The sequence below is a fragment of the Rhagoletis zephyria genome, unplaced genomic scaffold (assembly GCF_001687245.7).
Source record: "Rhagoletis zephyria isolate East Lansing unplaced genomic scaffold, Rhagoletis_zephyria_1.1 Rzeph_scaffold_00182, whole genome shotgun sequence".
NCBI classification, from domain to species: domain Eukaryota; kingdom Metazoa; phylum Arthropoda; class Insecta; order Diptera; family Tephritidae; genus Rhagoletis; species Rhagoletis zephyria.
In genome coordinates, this window is record NW_016157266.1 from 140,297 (window position 1) to 147,109 (window position 6,813).

Here is a 6,813-nt window from a genome sequence, read left to right on the forward strand (position 1 = left end):
ACTGTCAAAATCTGTAAGAGTGTGTGTAGAAATTCAAACAAAATTTTTCAATTTGATATCAGAAGCCGTACGGCGAAACACATACACAAAATCAGCTGAGCTAGTAACACCACCTTATATAAATTCGCCTTGGCAGACGTATTACTTAGAGACTTCAAAATGTTTAGTTTGTATGCACTATTTATCACTGCGTACGATGAGACCTCATGGGAAATAACTAATTGCCGCCTTGCCTCTTTTTTAGCCGGCAGTCATGTATACAATTTTTATACAAATTTTTTGAACGTTGGCGTGTCACATGAAAGCTTTTGGGCCTTTCTGATTGGCCGGAGCAGAGAGCTTTCTGATACAACTCTGCGCTGAACTGGTTTTAAGTTAAATGATTTAACTGGTTAAATTTTCCAACAACAATTGCATGCGATTTAACTTGCTTATGAACATGTTTTGTTCATTTGCCTGGTTCAAGCCCATTTAACATGTTTAACTCATCAACTTGAACTAATATAAGATGAAAACCCTGTTGATAAAGTACGTTATGACAGAAGGAAGCAACTTAACACTAACGGAATCATATTATATTTGAGTCGGTTTTAATATATTTTCATTTTAATCTATTTGAATTTATTATATAGACCTTTATGCAGTTCTCAAGAAAAGCAAAAACTCCATATAAAATGACGCACAAGAAATGGCTAAGAAATTTTCTTGTGTAAAGTTTCCTTGAGGCAGTACGCAGTTCTTAAGAAATTTGCTACGCTTTCTACTAGGGTTTTCTAAAGTTTTTTGAGAAAAAGAGCACAAGGCAACCCAGAATATATATTCTCGTTCTATTATTTCCTTAAGGCCAGTATGCAGCTCTAGAGAAAACGGTCAAGAAAAAAATGCCATTATTTTATTTAAGCCCAAAATACAATAACGCAGTGGCAGTAGCTGCGGCAGTTTTTCGAAATCAGCTGTTTTTAAGAAAGTGTGGTGTCCAATGAAGCGACTCACAATCAAGGCATGGGCAGAGAACATGATGCAATAATGCAAGGTGGTATCAGTTGTGACAGCTCGATTTGACACTACCTTAGCTCAGTAGAATGAGAAGAAAAACGGGAAGAAATGAATCCCCATATGGGGGAAAAATATAAAATTTCACATTTTCTCCTTAACAAAATTTGCTTTTTTATAGTATACTCGTATTCGTTATGAAATGAAATAAAATAAGATAAAATACCTTTTTAAGAAAACAAAGTGTGTATACTGAGAAAAAATAAAAAGCATTCAACTATATTAATGGGCAAAGAATAGTGAAAGAAGTAACACTGTTTCACGTAAGGTAGTCAATATGGCGGAATTAGAGCGAGAAGTTGCCAACTAATATCACCTTGTATTATTGCATCATGGGCAGAGAACGAGTACACGCTCAAAGAGCGTAAACATCGCGTGTACGTATACAAGCAAGAGCGTAACGATGAGAACGCGGCAGCATGCAAAATTAATTAGGCACACTAAAGGCTCTGTTATGCATACTTGGCATTGCTTGAGAGTTGTCACATAAGGAATCTGTTAAATGAGCTTCGCGTGTAAGCTGTTCCCCAACGCACAGCATTACATACGTAAAAGTCTGTTGGTTTTTGATTTCTACGTAAAAATGGTATAGCAGTGCATGCAATGCCAAGTATGCATAACAGAGCCTTAACACATTCTCACTTCTAACCACCATATAACCAGTAAGCAACCTTCGGTGAATTTGGTGACTGCCTTCCTCGGGGATGAATATGCTAGGGATGAAATTATTGGTACACACGCCTTCCAAGCACGCATGGTTGCTTTTAAGAAACAAAAAATAATTAACTCCAAATAGTTTCAAAAAGTATAGTGTAAAACGAAATTTATTGAATAATTCCACATAAAATGGTATACATAAATGACGCATTTTCTAAACGATTTAAATTAAACGCATTTGCGAATTAATAGAAAAGTACTACGGATTGTAAATTTTTGTTACCTATGAGGTGAATGCAAATTTTCAACCCGGCCTGTTGGTTTGATTTTATTACTAAGGCGTCTAATAAATTCATGGCTTTTAGTTCTAGAAGAATAAATGTCAGTAAAGACAAGTCTTTTTTGTATAATTTCTGATTTTAATTGCTCAACTTCTTTTGAACCAGAGCAACTGTCAAAAATTTGCAACAGTAAAAACTTACGAATTGGCACAGCAGCAATGTAAAATTTTCTCGCCATAATAAAAAGTTTTTTCAACATGGAACTTTTCTACTAATTGACATGAAATTACTATCTCACCGCTCGGAGCGCTGCCACTGAGGGCCTTTGCCAACTAATTAAAAAGAGAAAATTTGGAAAGACCAAACAAAAATTTTGAGATTTCTCGTTGTGAATACGAATGCCATAGTTTTTACCTAGCTCGTGTGACTACGCAAAATTTTGACAGCTTGTAAATATGTATACACATAAAGTTGTTGGCGGTAATAAGGAGTCAAAATTAAAATGGAGAAAAGAACAAAAAGCGTAGGTTAGTTGTCAGTTATAAAATAAATCCAATTTATTTGCAAATATTTGTTTATTCTTTTTATTGAAAGGCAACCACTCGGAAAAGCTTGTGTTAATTCTTTTTATAACAGAACCTGGCAGCTCGCACGTTGTCTAAATTCTCAAGTAACATAAAGTCCACAAAAGAATAAGTACGCCATGTATAAATTTATTATTAAAATTTTAACAATACACAAAAATAGAGCTTTCGCACGAGCGTTTGTTTGGTTTTTCAACACCATTGATAATTTTCGTTTAATAAAATCACGATTTGACATACTTAAATATATTTATCTAATAATAATACAGCACACAACCCTGAAATCTAAGAAAAAGTCTGAGGAAGGCCATTAAATAGCAGCATACAACCCCGTGCCTTCCTCAGGAGTGAATATAACTACAACAACAACGGCTACTACAACAACAACCCAAAAAGGTTGGTTACTGTCTATACTGTGCTTCTAACGAACGCTGGTTTGTGGTAGTGCCCACCTCTGATCCATGAACCAAAAATACAAGATCACGCGGGCAGGAGAGTAGCCCGTTAGAATCGCATTTAGGAAAAAAGTTTAACGACTTTGACAATAGCCGTTTGTTTACATTTCTTCATTGTTTACAATTTGGTCGTGGCTCTTTACTGCAATTTTTTTCTTTTTCGCCTGTGACAACGTGTGTACACATAAGGTAAAGAATAATTTAACACAACGGCATGATTTATAGAAGAATTTGCATAATAAAAATGATTGTTCATGCGTTCAACAATTTCGCGGTTTTCTCCGTTCTCTTCGTTGTTTACTTCTTACAACAAAGATGGCGTCGAGATTTCGGCAGCTAGAAAATAACTTTTTTCGTTCTTTCCATCCCGCGTGATCGCGTGTCTTTCGTTCATGCCTCTGATCATTATGCATTCATACAAGTGACAAATGTTCTTCGTCTGCCTGGAAACCGCTTGGAAGCTTCCTGAAAGTACCTGTCAAAATGTATAAATGTTCCGCCAAAATGTTAGACAGGGTGTTTAAAATCGGCACTGTGAATTTGGCCCTAAATGTTAAAATTTTCTTCGTTTTGCTTAATTTTTTCTACAATTCCTATCAAGCAAAGGCAAAAACCAGAAATCAATTTTCATGAACTATTTGGTAGTTTAAATCTACACTGCAGTCAATAATGATAGAATACAATATTGCGCCGTCGTGGCCGTTGGCATTTGTGTACCACAAGTAAACGAATAATAGAGCGAAAAGAAGAAAGAGTTGAAACTGCCAAAACAGTTAATTTTACAGCGAAAACGTGTTTTAATTTTGCTAAATGCGAAAATATTGCAAGTTTCACCTAATCTATTAGAGAATAGTGAACATTTTAGTGCACTCCATTACTTCGTAATTGAGGCTGCTGCAGCAAATGTTTTAGTGCACTCCATTGCTTTGCAATTAAGGCTGGTACAGCAAACTGCGGCGCATCACAGCGGGATTGATTAGTTAACTTGCTAAAGGAGGCTGCTTGGAACAGAAGCGAAATCATTGTGATAAACGCTGTCAATATATTAATAAAGAATCATTTCGGGAACGGCTTTGCCGCGCCCTATATACACAAAATGCAGCGATTTGTCGCAGCGCTAAACTTGCATCTACGCATCTTGGCGGCTGTCGCAATTTAACACACGGCACTTCATTTTATTAGTTCTTACGCAGTCTTCAACTCAGAAAACACTCACAAATTGCAAATTAACACAACTTAAACTAATTTTTCACTTATAATTAAAATTTCTCTCTGCCGCTTATTTGTAAGCAAAGGTTTATTTACTAGTTACTACAACTGTCAAAATCGGCAAAACTAAAGTAGCGGTACCCTGACGGCGCCACCTTTGTTTGCTGGTCCGTGCACTGCAGTCTCTTATGATCTTGCGAATTAAAGGAACATAAAGAACTTTTCTTTCTGACCGCTTAACACCTGAAACATAACGAAATTTGATTTTCTTTTTAATGTGTCTTATTGGAACGTTTGGCGTATAGAGGCAAAAATATTTTTGTGTAAAAAAAGCTGTCTACTCTTCAAATCCTACCCGATTTTGATTATTCTGTATATAAGTCCTAGGGCAGGACAATTTTCTTTTTCCTTTTTTTTCTTGTTTAATTTTTATAAACTATCTTTATTGAATTTTTTCCTTTTTGGACTAATTTTCTTTTGATTTATAGATTTTATTGCTTTAAAAAGGAAAGCGATTTTTTTGGATTTAATTAAACTGTTTGCTAAAAGACAAACAAGACCAAGAACATGCCAATTCTGGCATCTGTCTTTCAACTCACCTCAGTCTTTCGAGGGACAAAAGTCTTTATATTTCGGCAACTATCTTGAAAGCACTTTTCTGTATTTCTAATGAGTAATTGAAAGATGTGCTAATAGTGTTGTTATATTTATCGTTTAGCAATGTTTTCTAAAAACTAAACGAAATTAAAAAAATATCGTTTTAAAACAAGAAAAACTAAAAATTTGAGAAGCTGAAAGTAAAAGAAAAATGATGATTAAAAAAAAATTCCAAACGTTAAATAAAATAAAAAATGGAATTTTTTCGGCAATAAAACTTCAAAAAAATTTTATTAAAAAGAATTCCTTGCCGAGGTTTGAACTCGGATCTCCTGAATAACACGAAAGTGCTCTGCTCACTGGGCAATTGCTATTATTACAGCAACGTTATCGAAATTGGAATTTATTGAAAACAAAAAATTTCAAAAGAATTCGTTAAAAAGTTAAGTAAAGGTTTTTGTTTACTTACCTTTAATGTTCATTAAATGCCGTTCACGAATCATTAACTGACTCTGAGAGGGATTTTTTTCAAATCGTTACTGAAGGATACCTTAAGCAATCATTAAACGACTCTGAGTGCGGCTGTAAATCATTTTTCAGGCTTGAGCGCCTCAAGCCACAATGCCTGAAAAACCTGCTATGGGGCTTCAGCTTAATTATAATATTTTGAGCATAACAATAAAAGTATTCGTAATCATAATTTTCATGATTACAATTACTGTAATTATAGGATTATAATTAAACAATCGTAATCAAAAATTACCCAGCTCTGGTAACCCGTTTAAATAGTTGGAGGCCGATTAACCGGCCGTGCAACGGGGTACAGTCGTTGCGCTGGGTATGCAGTTACAGTTGCATGGCTATACTCAATCCCGACTCTTGCCTCCTCGTTCGCGCACTCTGGGCAACGTGAGCAACTCATGTGCGAGATGCGGTAACCAATNGGGAGCTTCGGTGGGGCCACTCTGACTTATTCGGTTTAAGGGCTCACTGAAGTCTGCAGCGTCTGTTCACCAGTAGGTGCGGCTGCAAGCGGGTGTCTGCTTGGAGCAAGCGGCTCGCTATATAAACGTGTATTTGGTTGCGAAACCACCCCCGTCCCAGCAATGGGTTGTGCGCTGGGCTTGGGACCCGCCACGTAAATCCCACTTCCAGTGAAGAAGCAAGGCAAAGCCTCGGATGAGACCCCCCCTTATGATGACGACCACGGCAAATGTTTAAAGGACTACGATTTGAGGGCATGCACCTGGAATGTCCGGACCCTTAATGGGGAAGGTGCCTCTGCCCGGCTGGTTGATGTCCTCGTAAGGACAAAAGCTGACATCACCGCCATCCAAGAAATGCGTTGGACGGGGCAAGGCAAACAATGTCTGGGGCCTTGCGACGTCTACTACAGCTGCCATGTAAAGGAGCGCAAATTCGGAGTTGGATTTGTGGTGGGAGAGAGACTCCGTCGCCGAGTACTGTCGTTCACCCCGGTGGACGAGCGTCTAGCCACAATCCGCGTCAAAGCGAGATTCTTCAACATCGCGCTTATCTGCGCCCATCAAACTCCGCATAAAAAATCTGCATGATGGCCCGAATATGCCGCATAAATTTGGTTGACTTTGGTGAAGCCGTTCTTAAGTTATATTGTCACACCAAAAACGTGCACTTATTTTTATATATAAGATGTAGGTAAAAAAATTTAGCTACCATTTTTAGCCACAACGACGATTTTTAGCTCTTTTTTAGCCCTTTTTTAGCTGGAATTTAGCTACCACTAAAAACGTTTCGCGGCAACACTGATGACCAAGCCAGCGGAGCCGCTGTATTTTAATTCGCTGCACTATGTCCATATCGTTGTAAAGCTCATACAGCTCATCGTTCCATCGTCTGCGGTACTCGCCGTCGCCAACGCGTAAAGGCCCGTAAATCTTCCGCAAAATCTTTCTCTCAAACACTCCAAGAGCCGCCTCATCGGATGTTGTCATTGTC